This window comes from Rana temporaria, chromosome 5 (genome assembly GCF_905171775.1).
Source record: "Rana temporaria chromosome 5, aRanTem1.1, whole genome shotgun sequence".
Lineage (NCBI taxonomy): Eukaryota > Metazoa > Chordata > Amphibia > Anura > Ranidae > Rana > Rana temporaria.
In genome coordinates this window covers 73,791,987-73,810,013 of record NC_053493.1, presented here as the reverse complement: position 1 = coordinate 73,810,013, position 18,027 = coordinate 73,791,987, and the positions used below count along the sequence as shown (strand labels likewise).

The following is an 18,027-nucleotide window of genomic DNA, read 5'->3' as shown; positions in this document are numbered from 1 at the left end:
ACCATATGCCCGTTTTCTCTGCTCACATGGCCAGGAAACGATACGAGGCGATCCTGCGGTTCCTGCATTTCAGTGACAATGCACTTTGTCGTCCACGTGGAGACCCTGAATTTGACCGGCTCTAAAAAATTCGGCCCCTCGTAAACCATTTCAACGAACGTTTTGCAGCCTTGTTTAATCCCCAGCAGGTTGTATGCGTTGATGAGTCCCTGATTAAATTTGCTGGCCGCTTGTCTTTCAAACAGTACCTTCCCAGCAAGCGTGCCAGATACGGGGTCAAGCTCTATAAGCTCTGTGACAGGGCCACAGGCTACACATGGAGCTTTAGGGTTTACGAGGGAAAAGATAGTCAGGTAGAGCCGGAAGGATGCCCAGATTACATGGGGAGCGCTGGCAAGATTGTTTGGGACTTGGTGTCACCCTTATTCGGAAAGGGGTACCATTTGTATGTGGACAATTTTTACAGCAGCGTGCCACTTTTTAGCCACTTATTTGATCAACAGATTGGAGCATGTGGCACCGTGCGACCTAATCGCCGGGGCTTCCCCCAGCGGCTTGTAGATGCCCGTATTAGGCCGGGGGCGAGAGCCTGCTGCAGATGTAAAAATTTGCTCGCTGTGAAGTGGCGGGACAATAGGAATGTTTTCGTTCTTACCACCCTTCACGCAGACACGACAGTCCAAATTCATACGGCGACTGGTGTTGTGGAGAAACCCCTCTGTGTCCACGAATATAACCTTAATATGGGAGGGGTGGACCTCAACGACCAGTTAATGGCGCCGTATCATATTGCCCGTAAGACGAGACGCTGGTACAAAAAAGTGTCTCTACATTTATTTCAATTGGCTCTACTGAATGCTCATGTCGTATACAGAGCTTCAGGACGGAATGAATCCTTCCTTCAATTCCAGAGGGATATCATCACAGAACTCCTGTATCCAGGCGGTACTGTACCTCACCAGCTCCTACCAAATGCAGTAAGCCGACTGCATGAGAGGCATTTTTCTTATGTCCTCGAGAGTACCCCTACCCAACGAGCCCCCCAAAGAAAATGTCGTGTCTGTACCAAGCGCGGATTTAGGCGTGACACCCGTTATTTTTGTCCCAAATGTCCTGCCAATCCTGGTCTTTGTATTGGTGAATGTTTTGAACGCTTCCACACACGAGTTAATTATTAGTGTAGGGTGAAACATTTCACAGGCTAGGCACACTTACACAGGGTCTCCCAAGATGCCATCGCATTTTGAGAGACCCAAACCTGGAACCGAAAAGTTGAAGTTACAGTTCACAGTTACAAAAAAAAGTAAAAAATAAAAACACACAAAAAAATATAAAATAAAAAAACCAAAAATAGTTGTCGTTTTATTGTTCTCTCCCTCTCTATTCTCTCTCTATTGTTATGCTCTTTTTTACTGTATTCTATTCTGAAAAGTTTTATTGTTGTTATGTTTTTTCATGCTTGCTTTTCAGGTATGTAATTTATTTTACTGTTTTCAGGTACGCCATTCAGCTGTTGCGCGGACTTATTTATCTTGACAGCAACAGCGTTTGCTCCCACGATATATAAAGCCGCGACTCCAGTGCTGTAGGAGGTGATTTCACCACCACAGTTAAAAAAAAGAGCATATATGCCGAAGCATGGGGGCAGCAGGGGCGGAGGAGCGATTTTGCTCCTAATGCCGCGTACATACGGTTGACATTCCTACGGAGGCTTTCCCGTGGAAAAGTCTGACCATGTGTACACGGCATAGAAAAGTCCGACCGTGTGTACGCGGCATAGAAAAGTCCGACCGTACGCGGCATAACTTTTTTGCGGGAGGATGCCCCTATGCTTCGGCATATATATATTTTAGGCACAGGTTGCGTTAAAAAATGTTTTATTTTTTACTATGTTTTTTTATAGGTATTTGCTTTGCAGGTATGGTATGATCTTACTGTTATACTGGAATGTTACTTTGTTTTAATGTTAACCATCATTTGCTTAGCAGGTACGCCATTCAGTTGCAGTGCGGATTTATTTAGCGTGACAGCAACAGCGTTTGCTCCCACGATATATAAAGCCGCGACTCCAATGCTGTAGGAGGTGATTTCACCACTACAGTTCAAAAAAGAGCATATATGCCGGAGCATGGGGGCATTAGGGGCGGAGGAGCGATTTTGCTCCTAATGCCGCGTACATACGGTTGACATTCCTACGGAGGCTTTCCTGTGGAAAAGTCTGACCATGTGTACACGGCATAGAAAAGTCCGACCGTGTGTACGCGGCATAGAAAAGTCCGACCGTACGCGGCATAACTTTTTTGCGGGAGGATGCCCCCATGCTTCGGCATATATAAATGGTGCATGTATGCCCATCATTAGAAGTGGGTGGATGAAGGGAGGTATTCTAATGGTGGGCATACCCACCGATCAATCTTTTTTTTTGTTCAGCCAACAGGCTGCATGAAAAAAAAAAAAGATTACAATACATGTCCAACAAGAACCATCAACGTACTGGTATGTTGCTGGACTTTGAATGGTTATACCAGAATGATGCCTGCGGGTTTAGGCATCATCTTGGTATCATTCTTTTCAGCCAGCGGTCGGCTTTCATGTAAAAGCAGTCCTAGCGGCTAATTAGCCTCTAGACTGCTTTTACATTCAGTGGGAGGGAATGTCCCCCCCCCCCAGATATAAACGGCGCCATTGAGAATATGGGAAAGCATTTTATCACACCGATCTTGGTGTGGTCAGATGCTTTGAGGGCAGAGGAAAGATCTAGGGTCTAATAGACCCCATTTAAAAAAAAAAAAGAGTACCTGTCACTAACTATTGCTATCATAAGGGATATTTACATTCCCTGAGATAACAATAAAAATGGTAAAAAAATAAATAAATGGAAGGAACAGTTAACAAATAAAATAAAAAAAGCGAAATAAATATATAAAAAAATAAAAAAAAGCATCCCTGTCCCCCCCTGCTCTTGCGCAAAGGCGAACGCAAGCGTCGGTCTGGAGTCATATGTAAACAGCAATTGCACCATGCATGTGAGGTATCACCGCGAAGGGCAGATCGAGGGCAGTCATTTTAGCAGTAGACCTACTTTGTAAATCTAATGTGGTAACCTGTAAAGGCTTTTAAAGGCTTTTAAAAATGTATGTAGTTTGTCGCCACTGCGCGTTTGTGCGCAATTTTAAAGTATGTCGTGTTTGGTATCCATGTACTCGGCCTAAGATCATAATTTTTATTTCATCAATAATTTGGGCAATATAGTGTGTTTTAGTGCTTTAAAATAAAAAAAAGTGTATTTTTTCCCCAAAAAATGCGTTTGAAAAAACGCTGCGCAAATACTGTGTGGAAAAAAAATTTGCAACACCCACCATTTTAATCTGTAGGGCCTTTGCTTTAAAAAAATATATAATGTTTGGGGGTTCAACTTAACTTTCTTGCAAAAAAATATGTTTTTATGTAAACAAACAGTGTCAGAAAGGGCTTTTTCTTCAAGTGGTTAGAAGAGTGGGTGATGTGTGACATAAGCTTCTAATTGTTGTGCATAAAATGCCAGGACAATTGAAAACCCCCCCAAATGACCCCATTTTGGAAAGTAGACACCCCAAGCTATTTGCTGAGAGGCATCTTAAGTCCATGGAATATTTTAGATTTTGACCCAAGTTGCGGGAAATATAAATATATATATATTTTTTTTTGCGCAAAGTTGTCACTAAATGATATATTGCTCAAACATGCCATGGGCATATGTGGAATTACACCCCAAAATACATTCTGCTGCTTCTCCTGAGTACGGGGATACCACATGTGTGAGACTTTTTGGGAGCCTAGCCGCGTACGGGACCCCAAAAACCAATCACCGCCTTCAGGCTTTCTAAGGGTGTAAATTTTTGATTTCACTCCTCACTACCTATCACAGTTTCGAAGGCCATAAAATGCCAAAATGGCACAAAAAAAACCCAAATGACCCCATTTTGGAAAGAAGACACCCCAAGGAAACTGCTGAGAGGCATGTTGAGTCCATTGATTTTTTTTTTTTTGTCCAAAGTGATTGAATAATGAGAAAAAAAAAAAAAAAAATTTGTCACTAAATGATATATTGCTCACACATGCCATGGTTATATGTGGAGTTGCACCCTAAAATACATTCTGCTGCTTCTCCTGAGTACGGGGATACCACATGTTTGGGACTTTTTGGGAGCCTATCCGCGTACGGGACCCCGAAAACCAAGCACCGCCTTTAGCATTTCTAGGGGCGCAAATTTTTGATTTCACTCCTCACTACCTATCACAGTTTCGAAGGCCATAAAATGCCAAAATAGCACAAAACCCCCCCAAATGACCCCATTTTGGAAAGTAGACACCCCAAGCTATTTGCTGAGAGGCATGTTGAGTCCATGGAATATTTAATTTTTTTGCCCCAAGTGATTGAATCATGACCAAAAAAAATTAAAAAAAAAAAATGTACAAAACATTGTCACTAAATGATATATTTCTCACACATGCCATGGTTATATGTGGAATTGCACCCCAAAATACATTCTGCTGCTTCTCCTGAGTACGGGGATACCACATGTGTGGGACTTTTTGGGAGCCTAGCCGCGTATGAGACCCCGAAAACCAAGCACCGCCTTCAAGATTTCTAAGGACATAAATTTTTGATTTCACTCACACAAATCTTGAAGGCAGTGCTTGGTTTTCGGGGCCCCGTACGCGGCTAGGCTCCCAAAAAGTCCCACACATGTGGTATCCCCGTACTCAGGAGAAGCAGCAGAATGTATTTTGGGGTGCAATTCCACATATAACCGTGGCATGTGTGAGAAATATATCATTTAGTGACAACGTTTTGTAATTTTTTTTTTTTGGTCATTATTCAGTGACTTGTGGCAAAAAAAATAAATATTCCATGGACTCAACATCCCTCTCAGCTTGGGGTGTCTACTTTCCAAAATGGGGTCATTTGGGGGGGTTTTGTGCTGTTTTGGCATTTTATTGCCTTTGAAACTGTGATAGGTAGTGAGGAGTGAAATCAAAAATTTATGCCCTTAGAAATCCTGAAGGCGGTGATTGGTTTTCGGGGTCCCGTACACGGCTAGGCTCCCAAAAAGTCCCACACATGTGGTATCCCCGTACTCGGGAGAAGCAGCAGAATGTATTTTGGGGTGCAATTCCACATATGCCCATGGCATATGTGAGAAATATATCATTTAGTGACAACGTTTTGTAAAAATTTTTTTTTTTTTTGGTCATTATTCAATCACTTGGGGCCATAAAATTAAATATTCCATGGACTCAACATGCCTCTCAGCAAATAGCTTGGGGTGTCTTCTTTCCAAAATGGGGTCATTTGGGGGGGTTGTGTGACATCTTGGCATTTTATGGCCTTCAAAACTGTGATAGGTAGTGATAGGTAGTGAGGAGTGAAATCAAAAATGTATGCCCTTAGAAATCTTGAAGGTGGTGATTGGTTTTCGGGGTCCCGTACGCGGCTAGGCTCACAAAAAGTCCCACATATGTGGTATCACCGTACTCGGGAGAAGCAGCAGAATGTATTTTGGGGTGCAATTCCACATATAACTATGGCATGTGTGAGCAATATATCATTTAGTGACAACTTTGTGCAAAAAAAAATCAGTTTGTCATATTCCCGCAACTTGTGTCAAAATATAAAATATTCCATGGACTCGACATGCCTCTCGGCAAATAGCTTAGGGTGTCTACTTTCCAAAATGGGGTCATTTGGTTTTTTTTTTTTGCTATTTTGGCATTTTATGGCCTTCGAAACCTTGATAGGTAGTGAGGAGTGAAATCAAAAATTTGTGCCCTTAGAAATGCTGAAGGCGGTGATTGGGTTTTGGGGCCCCGTATGCGGCTAGGCTCCCAAAAAGTCCCACACATGTGGTATCTCCGTACTCAGGAGAAGCAGCAGAATGTATTTTGGGGTGCAATTCCACATATAACCATGGCATGTGTGAGAAATATATCATTTAGTGACAACTTTTTGTAAACATTTTTTTTTTTTTTTTTCGTCATTATTCAATCACTTGGGACAAAAAAATTAAATATTCAATGGACTCAACATGCCTCTCAGCAGTTTCCTTGGGGTGTCTACTTTCCAAAATGGGGTCATTTGGGGGGGTTTTGTACTGCCCTGCCATTTTAGCACCTCAAGAAATGAGATAGGCAGTCATAAAATAAAAGCTGTGTAAATTCCAGAAAATGTACCCTAGTTTGTAGACGCTATAACTTTTGCGAAAACCAATAAATATACGCTTATTGCGATTTTTTTTTACTAAAGACATGTGGCTGAATACATTTTGGCCTAAATGTTTGACTAAAATTTAGTTTATTTGATATTTTTTACTTTTTGTTATAAGAAAAATCATTTTTTTTTCAAAATTTACGGTCTTTTTGCGTTTATATCGCAAAAAATAAAAATCGCAGAGGCGATCAAATACCATCAAAATAAAGCTCTATTTGTGGGAAAAAAAGGACGCAAGTTTCGTTTCGGTACCACATTGCATGACCGCGCAATTACCAGTTAAAGCAGCGCATTGCCAAATTGTAAAAACACCTTGGGTCTTTAGACGTATTGGTCCGGGGCTTAAGTGGTTAATTTCACATCTCAGTGGCCTGTACTAAAACATGTCAGTACTTCAACATCATTGACTGTTATCAGTGATACCTGTATGTTTCATTCAGTAACGACTGTCTGTCAATCAGTGCCTACTGTTAGTGCTCTTCACAGACGCCTGTCAGGTAATGTGAGTGACGCCAGTCATTGTTCATCAGTGACTTCTGTCTTTGACCATTTCTTTCGCCTTTCAATGCCCATCTGAGCTTCATACAAATTTTCTGCACGGGTGGGCATCAGTGTAGATTATCGTTGCTCCTGAATTGTACATATCAACGCCACCTTATCAGTGCCAAATCATCGTTGCCCTCCACTAATACCTAATCATTAACCTTTGTTGAATCCTAAATGAAATGATATCGTCATCTTAATTTATTTTTATTTTTTTTAAGAACAATTATTAAAAATTAAAAATGTATATTTTTAAATCCTATCCATTAATGGTGATCAAGTAACATGAAATAATAAATAAATTTGTATGTTGATAAAGAAATTGTAATTTTTTTGGGGTATAGTCGACCTTGAACGCGTTATTAATATTGAAACCTTAACAGAGTTAAAAAAAACAAAAAAGTTTGATATTGGTAATTTTTTTTTTTTTTTAAGTAGTCATTAACCTCTCATTATTCTTGTCTAAGACTAAATATCAATTTTTATTTTTATATTTTCTAAATTTATATTAAATATTAATATTGTTGTTTTTTTTTTTTTTTTTTTTTTTTTTTTTTATAGATCACTTCGAAGAGGAGCCTACAGATCTTTTATAAACATGGTGCATGGTTTTGTAGGGAAAAGTAGGCGAATCCCAATACCAGCATGTGTTGTCTGGAAAATAAGAAATACGTATCCTGATTCTGAAAATCAATATACGAGATACATTTTTTGTTTTTTAGTTATGTAATTTCATTGTGTTGTCTTTGTTTGGTTTTCATTTAATTGATCTTTATTATATAATGTTAAAAATGTTATCTTTCTTCTTTTAATAAATTAATTTTGTTTGAAAATCAGTCATATTGGTTTTGTTTTTAGATTTTAATTAAAAATAAGACGGTCAATACATTACACACCATTATTTACACCCAGTGTCACTTAAAAAAAAATCTCGCCACTAACTAAACTTGACCCAAATGTGTCATTTAATTTGAATTCACAATGTCCAGAGATGAATTTTATGCATGGTTTAGATAGATAGATGGATATAGATTTTAGATAGATAGATAGATAGATAGATAGATAGATAGATAGATAGATAGAGAGATATATATATATATATATATATATATATATATATATATATTCAAAATGTTCACATTATCATATATTTTATAAATAACACTAATCTTTACAATTAAATGCAATTCCTGTTCTTCAGAATACAATACGGAAAAAAAAATATTTCTACATTTGTTATAACCATTCTTCAAAATATAACTATTAAAGAAATGTCTTGGAGAATACATTTTTTTTTTTTTTTTTTTTTTTTAGAAGTCAAAATTATATAACAACTTCTATTTAAAATAAATACATTTTTAATGAACATACAAATACAACAGAAAGATATTATTTTTATACAGACTAATTTTATATTCAAGAAATGAACCACAAAAAAAATATTTGTTTTCAGTCAAAACGAGACAGATATTTAGAGAGCATTTCGTTTTTTTCTGGACGTGGAAATAACGCAATGTTTTGTGAAACATTGACCTGTCTCGAATCCCAGCTAAAAAAAATTTAATCCGGCGGCATTTTCAATGACATCATTGATGATCCCTTTCACGAATGATTGATTAGTAGGTTCATATACTTTGCCTACAACCCAGTCTTTTTTTGCCTTGCTAAAGCCATAGCGATAACGCAAAGCACCCTTTTTTTTTTTTTGTATTTTTTTGGGTTTGTGAACAACTGCTTGCAAGCGTTTTATGTTGTGATTGTGGTCTAGTGCAGCAAGTTGTGTTCTGGCAACCATGCCGTCCATCGAAAAGTGGTGCCGTTTTGATCTATATTTTAAAACCATACTGCGAAAAACTTCAATCTCACCTGTATGGTAAAAAACAGAAATATGAGGAAGATCCTTTAAAAATCTCTGATCTTGAATGATGCCATTTAAGTTGTGGAGAGCTGTAGATCCTTGTCTAAGCCACTCATATTGCCTCTGTTCATCGGTAGGTATTGGCGGATGAGAACGATGGTATAGGCTATTTCCTTGCCATTCATGTATATTTGATGCATGAAAACTCATTGAGAGCCATTTTTCTTGAAGTAGATTTGTATTATCCTGACAAGTACTTGATGCCCACCATAAATGAGTTTTGGCTAAAGAAACCCAGCCAGAAAGTTCCTTGCTGTTGCTTTTTTTTTGCTTGCAGCCATAATTTTCCCACCAATTGATTTTGCCATATGCCATACATCAAATTCATGCCTTATTGTTGGATATTTCTCCCTTATTATTTTTCTCATGGAGACATGTCTGTCGGTTGCAACGATTTTTACCTTCCCCTGATCCCTTAAAATGCTCCAAGGCCGCGACAAATGCCAATTTTTCAAGTGAAACGGATGTACGACCAGTTTGCAGTTGTTCCACTTGAAAATGGATAATGCAATCTGTTTCTGCATCCATCAACGTATAGGTGCAGTACTTTGCATTGAAGCCAGGTGAATCACATTGGCCATCACCAATCAATGCTACAGTATTTACACCAATTTTTCGAATAATTTTGGTCCGTTCTGTTAACCAATGATGTTCAATAGTTGAAAATATGTATTTTTTTTTGTTGTTGTAATGTGTAGTTGCAAAAATGCTATACATTTTTAACATGGAAAGAAATTTTTTAATCTTCAAATAGTTTGATCCACTGCAAACTATTGCGGATGAAATCATCAAGTTTCCAGCTGGCATTCGCCCTAAAAATGGCTGGCTTTGCCACAATTTGAATCTGTGGTGTTGACTACACTGCATGCACAATTAATGCAGAGCCTTTAATAAAAAATTTTAGAGCAAGTATACTCCCTGTGCAAGTTTGATCTTGTAAGCAAGGAGATCGCATCAATAATTGATCTAAGCATTCTTCAAAAACCAAAAATGTATTCTGTATTGACACATTGGCGGGTTCCTTTTGTTCGTGAACAGCTAAAAACGATTGGTCCGGTTCAGATATATCAAATCTTAAATTTTCTTCCTCCAATTCTTCACAATATATTTCCTCCTTCAGATGGACGATAAGATTGGTCTTTATCCTTTTTTTTTTTTTTGTGGTGTAGTGAACGAAATTTCTTCGTTATCAGTCAATGTAACATTTTCCATTAATGTCGTTTTAATAGGTGATAATCCCAGAGCAAAATAATTTGGATCATGATGTATTTTAGGCACATCAAGTTTTTCGAATTTCTCGGATTCTAAATTTGTTTGTAGGTTCACATTTTCTAAAAACGATGATTGCAGAAAATCATCATTATTTTTTTCAATATTCAAACATACTAGTCTCTTATGTTGGTAAACAAGTCAAATCAGGTAATTCAACCAAGGAACACTGTTGGCAAAGGTATGCATACCTGTGTATTTTTTTGTTTCACTATATTTTTCAGGAGACATTGGATGCCTCGATGAACGATTTTACATCTGTGTTTGATTGTTTTTTTTTAGAAAGTGAAGAATTTGTACTGCTAATTGTTATTTCAACTTGATTAGCTGATAGATCAATCATTTGAAGCATTTGAACTTGAGTCCGCAGATTGACACATTAGCAGTTCAGTCACTAACTTTTGATACACAATCCCTTGATTCTGTTGATGTTTGATTTGACCCTGAGCTCATATCAAATACATTTTTTGGAGTTTGTGAAGGGATAGCTTCTTCTATTTTTCGACGTTTGGAATAGTTGTGTTCGAACTCAACATGAAACCTTTTTCCTGTATTTTCTAATAGCTGAGAAGGATAAGCAGTCCTTCAGAAGTTTTTTTTTTTTGAGCCTCTTGGTTCATAATCATTTTCTGAAAAATGTTTTGAACAAACTTTGAATGTCCAAAAATTAGATTTATAAATAGTTTCTATCAACGATTCAATTTCTTCGATCGGAATGTGTATTTTTTTCAAGCCAGGTTTTGATTCTCTCTCTATTCCGTGGAAAAGAATGCAGTTTGAAATTTTCATTTTTCGTGTTTGTGTAACACAATTTCACAAAACTGGGCATTCTGAAATAATTTAAAGATTAAATGAGTATTTTTGTAACATAGTAAAAAGTAATGTACAAGCTAAAATTTACCAAGAGTGGTTCATTAACAATAAAGATCATACATTTATGGAGAAGAGATAAATAACACAGATTGTTATTTCTAATAGCATTATGAGGAATGCATCTAGCATAAATATATGAAACATAGCGAAGCATGATCAAGAAATATGCTGAGTGCATGCAGATTGGAGAAATTGGAAAGAGATCATTGAATTAAAACTAAAAAATGAGCATACCAGGCAGTGCCGGTCCTGACCTCCCTTGGTCACCAAGCAAAATTCTGCTAAGAGGCCCTCTACAGTGGTGAAAAATGGGCGTGTTTCGGGAAAATAGTGTGCGTGGCTTACATGGGTGTGGCTCGGGGTATGTAGGGTTGCCACCTCATCCCTGTAAACCCGAACACATATGAATTACACAGGGTCTATGGCTAATTTAATGCAGATAAGGCACCAAGTGAGTTTGATTACCACCTTAATCAGCCACAGAACCTGTGTAATTACTATGTGTTCGGTTTTAAAGGGATGAGGTGGCAACCCTAGGGGTATGGTCAGAGTATAAGATGATTGAGGGCTGGAGGGAGATAAAGAAGGAAAGAGAAAGAAAGAGGGAGAGAAAGAAAGGAGAGAAAGAAAGAGGGGGATAAAGAAAGGAGAGAAATCTAGAAAGAGGGAGAGAGAGAAAGAGGGAGGGAGAGAGAGAAAGAGGGAGGGAGAGAGAGAAAGAGGGAGGGAGAGAGAGAAAGAGGGAGAGAGAAAGAGGGAGGGAGAGAGAGAAAGAGGGAAGAAGGGAGAGAGAGAAAGAGCCAAAGAAAGAGGGTGAGAAAGAAAGAGCCAAAGAAAGAGGGTGAGAAAGAAAGAAGGAAATAAAGAAAGAACCAAAAAAGAAAACAAGAAAGAGGCAGAGAAAGAAAGAAAAAGGGAGAGGAAGAAAAGAGAGAAAGAAAGCGGGAGAGAAAGAAAGCAAGAAAGAGGGTGAGAAAGAAAGAGGGTGAGAAAGTAAGATGGATAGAAAGAAATAGAGACAAAGAAAGAGGGTGAGAAAGAAAGAAGGAAATGGAGAAAGAAAGAAACCAAAAAAAGCAAGAAAGAGGCAAAAAAAGAAAGAGGGAGAGAAAGAAGGAAGGAGAGAAAGAAAGAGGGATGGAGGGACAGCAGGCCCAGATCCTTTGCCACAATAGAAATCTGTGTATTCCAGAAAGTTTAACAATCAGCAGATAAACATTCTCCAAACACCTGGTGTTGGTGCTTCAATAATCCCGGCAACATGGTTGTTATGGTGTCAGGATGATTGAAGCGCATTATTTCTATTATTACATGGTAATATAGAATGAAATTATTCAACTCACCATAGTGTAGAATCAGTGGAAGTCCAGAGTCCCTTCTTACATCAGGTGTCCCTAGCGGAGTCCCCCCTTATATCGGGAAATCCCAGCAGAGCCCATTCTTACATGAGGTGTCACCAGCAGGGGCTTCTTACATCAGGCAATCCCAGCGGAGCCCCTTCTTACATCAGGTATCCCCAACACTCGTCCCCCCTTACATCAGGCAATCCCAGCGGAACCCCTTCTTACATCAGGTGTCCCCAGCGGAGAACCCCCCTTACAACAGGTGTCCCCAGCGGAGCCCCCCCTTACATCAGGCAATCCCAGCGGTGCCCCCCCTTACATCAGGCAATCCCAGCAGAGCCCCCCCCTTACATCAGGCAATCCCAGCGGAGCCCCTTCTTACATCAGGTGTCCCCAGTTGCCAGCTGAGCCCCCCTTTACATCAGGCAATGCCAGCGGAGCCCCTTCTTACATCAGGCAATCCCAGCGGAGCCCCTTCTTACATCAGGCAATCCCAGCGTAGCCCCCCCCTTACATCAGTTGTCCTCAGCGGAGCCCCCCCTTACATCAGCTGTCCCCAACGGAGCCCCCCCTTACATCAGTTGTCCCCAGCGGAGCCCCCCCTTACATCAGTTGTCCCCAGCGGAGCCCCCCCTTACATCGGGTGTCCCCACCGGAGCCCCTTCTTACATCAGGCAATCCCAGCGGAGCCCCTTCTTACATCAGGCAATCCCAGCAGAGGCCCCCCCCCCTTACATCAGGCAATCCCAGCGGAGCCCCTTCTTACATCAGGCAATCCCAGCAGAGGCCCCCCCCCCCTTACATCAGGCAATCCCAGCGGAGCCCCTTCTTACATCAGGTGTCCCCAGTTGCCAGCTGAGCCCCCCTTTACATCAGGCAATGCCAGCGGAGCCCCTTCTTACATCAGGCAATCCCAGTGGAGCCCCTTCTTACATCGGGTGTCCCCAGCGGAGCCCCCCCCTTACATCAGGCAATCCCAGCGGAGCACCCCCTTACATCAGGTGTCCCCAGCGGAGAAACCCCTTACATTAGGTGTCCCCAGCTGAGCCCCCCCCCCTTACATCAGGCAATCCCAGCGGAGTACCTTTTACATCAGGTGTCCCCAGCGGAGCCCCCCTTTACATCAGGCAATGCCAGCGGAGCCCCTTCTTACATCAGGTGTCCCCAACGTAGCCCCCCCCCTTACATCAGGTGTCCCCAGCGGACCCCCTTCTTACATCAGGTGTCCCCAGCGTAGCCACCCCCCTTACATCAGGTGTCCCCAGTGGAGCCCCCCTTTACATCAGGCAATCCCAGCGGAGCCCCTTCTTACATCAGGTGTCCCCAGCGGAGCCCCCCTTACATCAGGTGTCCCCAGCGGAGCCCCCCTTACATCAGGCAATCCCAGCGTAGCCCCCCCTTACATCAGGTGTCCCCAGCATAGCCCCCCCCTTACATCAGGTGTCCCCAGCGTAGCCCCCCCTTACATCAGTTGTCTCCAGCGGAGCCCCCCCCTTACATCAGTTTTCCCCAGCGGAGCCCCCCCCCCTTACATCGGGTGTCCCCACCGGAGCCCCCCCTTACATCAGGCAATCCCAGCGGAGCACCTTTTACATCAGGTGTGCCCAGCGGAGCCCCCCTTACATCAGGCAATCCCAGCGGAGCACCTTTTACATCAGGTGTCCCCAGCGGAGCCCCCCTTACATCAGGCAATCCCAGCGGAGCACCTTTTACATCAGGTGTCCCCAGCGGAGCCCCCCTTTACATCAGGCAATGCCAGCGGAGCCAATTCTTACATCAGGCAATTCCAGCGTAGCCCCCCCCCTTACATCAGGTGTCCCCAGCGGAGCCCCCCCCCTTACATCAGGCAATCCCAGCGGAGCCCCCCCTTACATCAGGCAATCCCAGCGGAGCCCCCCCTTACATCAGGCAATCCCAGCGGAGCCCCTTCTTACATCAGGTGTCCCCAGTTGCCAGCTGAGCCCCCCTTTACATCAGGCAATGCCAGCGGAGCCCCTTCTTACATCAGGCAATCCCAGCGGAGCCCCTTCTTACATCGGGTGTCCCCAGCGGAGCCCCCCCCTTACATCAGGCAATCCCAGCGGAGCACCCCCTTACATTAGGTGTCCCCAGCGGAGCAACCCCTTACATTAGGTGTCCCCAGCGGAGCAACCCCTTACATTAGGTGTCCCCAGCGGAGCCCCCCCTTTCATCAGGTGTCCCCAGCGGAGCCCTCCCTTTCATCAGGTGTCCCCAGCGGAGCCCCCCTTACATCAGGTGTCCCCAGCGGAGCCCCCCCTTACATCAGGTGTCCCCAGCGTAGCCCCCCCCTTACATCAGGTGTCCCCAGTGGAGCCCCCCTTTACATCAGGCAATCCCAGCGGAGCCCCTTCTTACATCAGGCAATCCCAGCGGAGCCCCTTCTTACATCAGGCAATCCCAGCGGAGCCCCTTCTTACATCAGGTGTCCCCAGCGTAGCCCCCCCTTACATCAGGTGTCCCCAGCGTAGCCCCCCCTTACATCAGGTGTCCCCAGCATAGCCCCCCCTTACATCAGGTGTCCCCAGCATAGCCCCCCCTTACATCAGGTGTCCCCAGCGGAGCCCCCCCCCCTTACATCAGGCAATCCCAGCGGAGCCCCTTCTTACATCAGGTGTCGCCAGCTTAGCCCCCCCCTTACATCAAGTGTCGCCAGCGTAGCCCCCCTTTACATCAGGTGTCCCCAGCGGAGCCCCCCCCCCCTTGCATTACTCTGAGGGATGGATGAGCATACCAGGGGATGGAGGGATAGAATTGGGAGAAAAGTAAATGTGGTGTGCATTCAAAATGGATATTAAAAATAGGCTAAAATGGTGGTGGAGAGGGTGGGCCAGATTCAGATAGGTCAGCGGATCTTTAGATCTATATGATTTACGTTACGCCGGCGCAAGTTTTTGAGGCAAGTGCTTTATTCAGAAAGCACTTCCCTCTAAAGTTGCGGCGGCGTATCGTAAATCCCCCGGCGGAATTCAAATTCCGCGGCTAGGGGCCGTATAAAATTTAAATCAGGCGCGTCCCCGCGCCGAACGAACTGCACATGCGCCGTCCGTCAACTTTCCCAGCGTGCATTGCGTCCAGCTCTTTTCTGAATAGACTTACGCAAACAACGTAAAATTTCAAAACTCGGCGCGGGAACGATGGCCATACTTAACATAGAATAAAGTGACAGTGCTTATGCGCTACTATAGACACTCAATGAATAAACCCTAAACAAAGTGTATCAATACGTTGCTGCAAAACCTAAAGTGTTTACAATACACAAATATATAAATGAAAAAGGTGAGGGGTTCCGCGCAACCTAGCACGCGGACATGGTGAAAGTGCTAAGTATAAATAAATAAATAAATGAATGAATATAAATATAAATACTGATCAGTGTTACCACAAACAATTGCAAAATAACAACTCAATCCAATCCAGTGAAGGAGTGTAAATATCCAAGCAGAAAATAATGATTCTATATATGCAGTGTGCATAAAATAAGCAGTGAATAAATAGAATAAATGTATATATATATAATCAATAAATAAATATATATAGTGAAGTCTCTAGCCGTGAAAGAGTGTCCATTCATAGGAGGAGAAATAAATAAATAAATAAATGAATCTGGTGATCCCGTGCTAATATTGATGCTTCAAACAAACAAAAGCTGCCAGAAGAGATGTGACTGATATGATCACAAGGTAATCCAATAGATAGTGTTGATAGATGGGTGTAATAATCCCTCCCCGAGCTCCCGGGACTCTTACCTCCACACAAATAATCAAGTGCATCCACTATAGGTATCTCGACCAGACCTCCGTGTATATGCTCCACTAATCCTCCTTAGATCTCCATGACAGGGTCCTCTTATCCATCCAAACGGTTAGTGTGCCCAGGAGAGGAAACAAGGGAAACACAAAAACACAGGAGGGGACTCCAATCGTGAAGTAGTAAGCACAAGCTACTTATTTATTAAAGAGGGAAAAAAGCTGCGCTTACATGTGTATTAAAAATTTTTACAGCAAGGAACTTTAAAAACGAGCGGCGTTTCAGGCGCCTGTATACGTCACTCTAGGTGTACGTCCTCCCGTCCAATCCCTACGCGTTACGACACGTGTCACGTGTCTTCATCTGTCCCCAGATGAAGACACGTGACACGTGTCGTAACGCGTAGGGATTGGACGGGAGGACGTACACCTAGAGTGACGTATACAGGCGCCTGAAACGCCGCTCGTTTTTAAAGTTCCTTGCTGTAAAATTTTTTAATACACATGTAAGCGCAGCTTTTTTCCCTCTTTAATAAATAAGTAGCTTGTGCTTACTACTTCACGATTGGAGTCCCCTCCTGTGTTTTTGTGTTTCCCTTGTTTCCTCTCCTGGGCACACTAACCGTTTGGATGGATAAGAGGACCCTGTCATGGAGATCTAAGGAGGATTAGTGGAGCATATACACGGAGGTCTGGTCGAGATACCTATAGTGGATGCACTTGATTATTTGTGTGGAGGTAAGAGTCCCGGGAGCTCGGGGAGGGATTATTACACCCATCTATCAACACTATCTATTGGATTACCTTGTGATCATATCAGTCACATCTCTTCTGGCAGCTTTTGTTTGTTTGAAGCATCAATATTAGCACGGGATCACCAGATTCATTTATTTATTTATTTATTTATTTCTCATCCTATGAATGGACACTCTTTCACGGCTAGAGACTTCACTATATATATTTATTTATTGATTATATATATATACATTTATTCTATTTATTCACTGCTTATTTTATGCACACTGCATATATAGAATCATTATTTTCTGCTTGGATATTTACACTCCTTCACTGGATTGGATTGAGTTGTTATTTTGCAATTGTTTGTGGTAACACTGATCAGTATTTATATTTATATTCATTCATTTATTTATTTATTTATACTTAGCACTTTCACCATGTCCGCGTGCTAGGTTGCGCGGAACCCCTCACCTTTTTCATACTTAACATAGGATACCCCTCACATAGCAGGGGTAACTATACGCCGGAAAAAGCCTAATGCAAACAACGTAAAAAAATGCGCCAGGCGGTCGTTCGATTCTGAATCGGCGGAAATCGTTATTTGCATATTCGTCACGTATACGAACGGAAGCGCCACCTAGTGGCCAGCGTGAGATTGCAGTCTAAGATCCGATGGTGTAAGTCACTTACACCTGGCGGATCTTAGGGAGATCTATGCGTAACTGATTCTATGAATCAGTCGCATAGATCCGACCGACGGAACTCAGAGATACGACCGCGTATCAGGAGATACGCCATCGTATCTCTATCTGAATCTGCCCCGGTGTTTTTGTTTGTATTGGACATGGGGGAACAGAAGACATACAATGCATGATATTGAATAAGCACAGTAAAGAAATGGATATAAATATATTGACTAATATATTTTAATTTAATTAAAAGCATCATTTTGATTTAATAAGATCTTATTTAGTTATAGTTTACCTTGAGTTAGAAAATAATCTTTTTAGTTGCTGTGTTCCTTTACTGTGCTGTGATGAAGCCAAGGATTACAGAAATCAGTTTCACTTTCCGCCAGAGAACAGGGGGAAGAGTGAAGGCGGGGTTGTGAATAGTTTTACAAATACAATGAATGGTATGGAGGCGGAGCTATAGCGTCATAGAGACGCCCAAGAATGTGCTGAGCTCGTTGCCTTGTGAAATACACAGAAGGTCTCTACACGCAGAGCTGTAGGCAGAGAGGGGGCGAGCACGTTGTGGACGTCATGCTTTCCACCTTGAGAAACGGCTGGGAAGCTGGTGGAAATGAATAAGAGGAGGCAC

The 18,027-nt window shown here is 42.1% G+C and overlaps 1 protein-coding gene and 1 long non-coding RNA gene across 2 annotated transcripts in view; one reads left to right on the top strand and one right to left on the bottom strand.

Annotated features, from left to right (window-relative positions):
- The window catches only part of LOC120940093 (RNA-binding protein 33-like), an 85,829-nt gene extending 78,200 nt beyond the window's left edge, over nucleotides 1–7,629 (top strand). The window contains exon 7 of the mRNA XM_040352711.1: nucleotides 7,355–7,629. The gene's annotated coding sequence lies outside the window, so the exon portion shown is untranslated. The remainder of the gene's footprint in view (nucleotides 1–7,354) is intronic.
- A 2,228-nt stretch (nucleotides 7,630–9,857) lies between these two features.
- LOC120940095 lies at nucleotides 9,858–17,770 on the bottom strand. Its single transcript, XR_005749390.1, has 2 exons — nucleotides 17,689–17,770; nucleotides 9,858–10,810 (listed from the first exon to the last, which is right to left on the bottom strand). It is a non-coding gene; the product is annotated as an uncharacterized LOC120940095 (long non-coding RNA).
- Nucleotides 17,771–18,027: the final 257 nt, after the last annotated feature.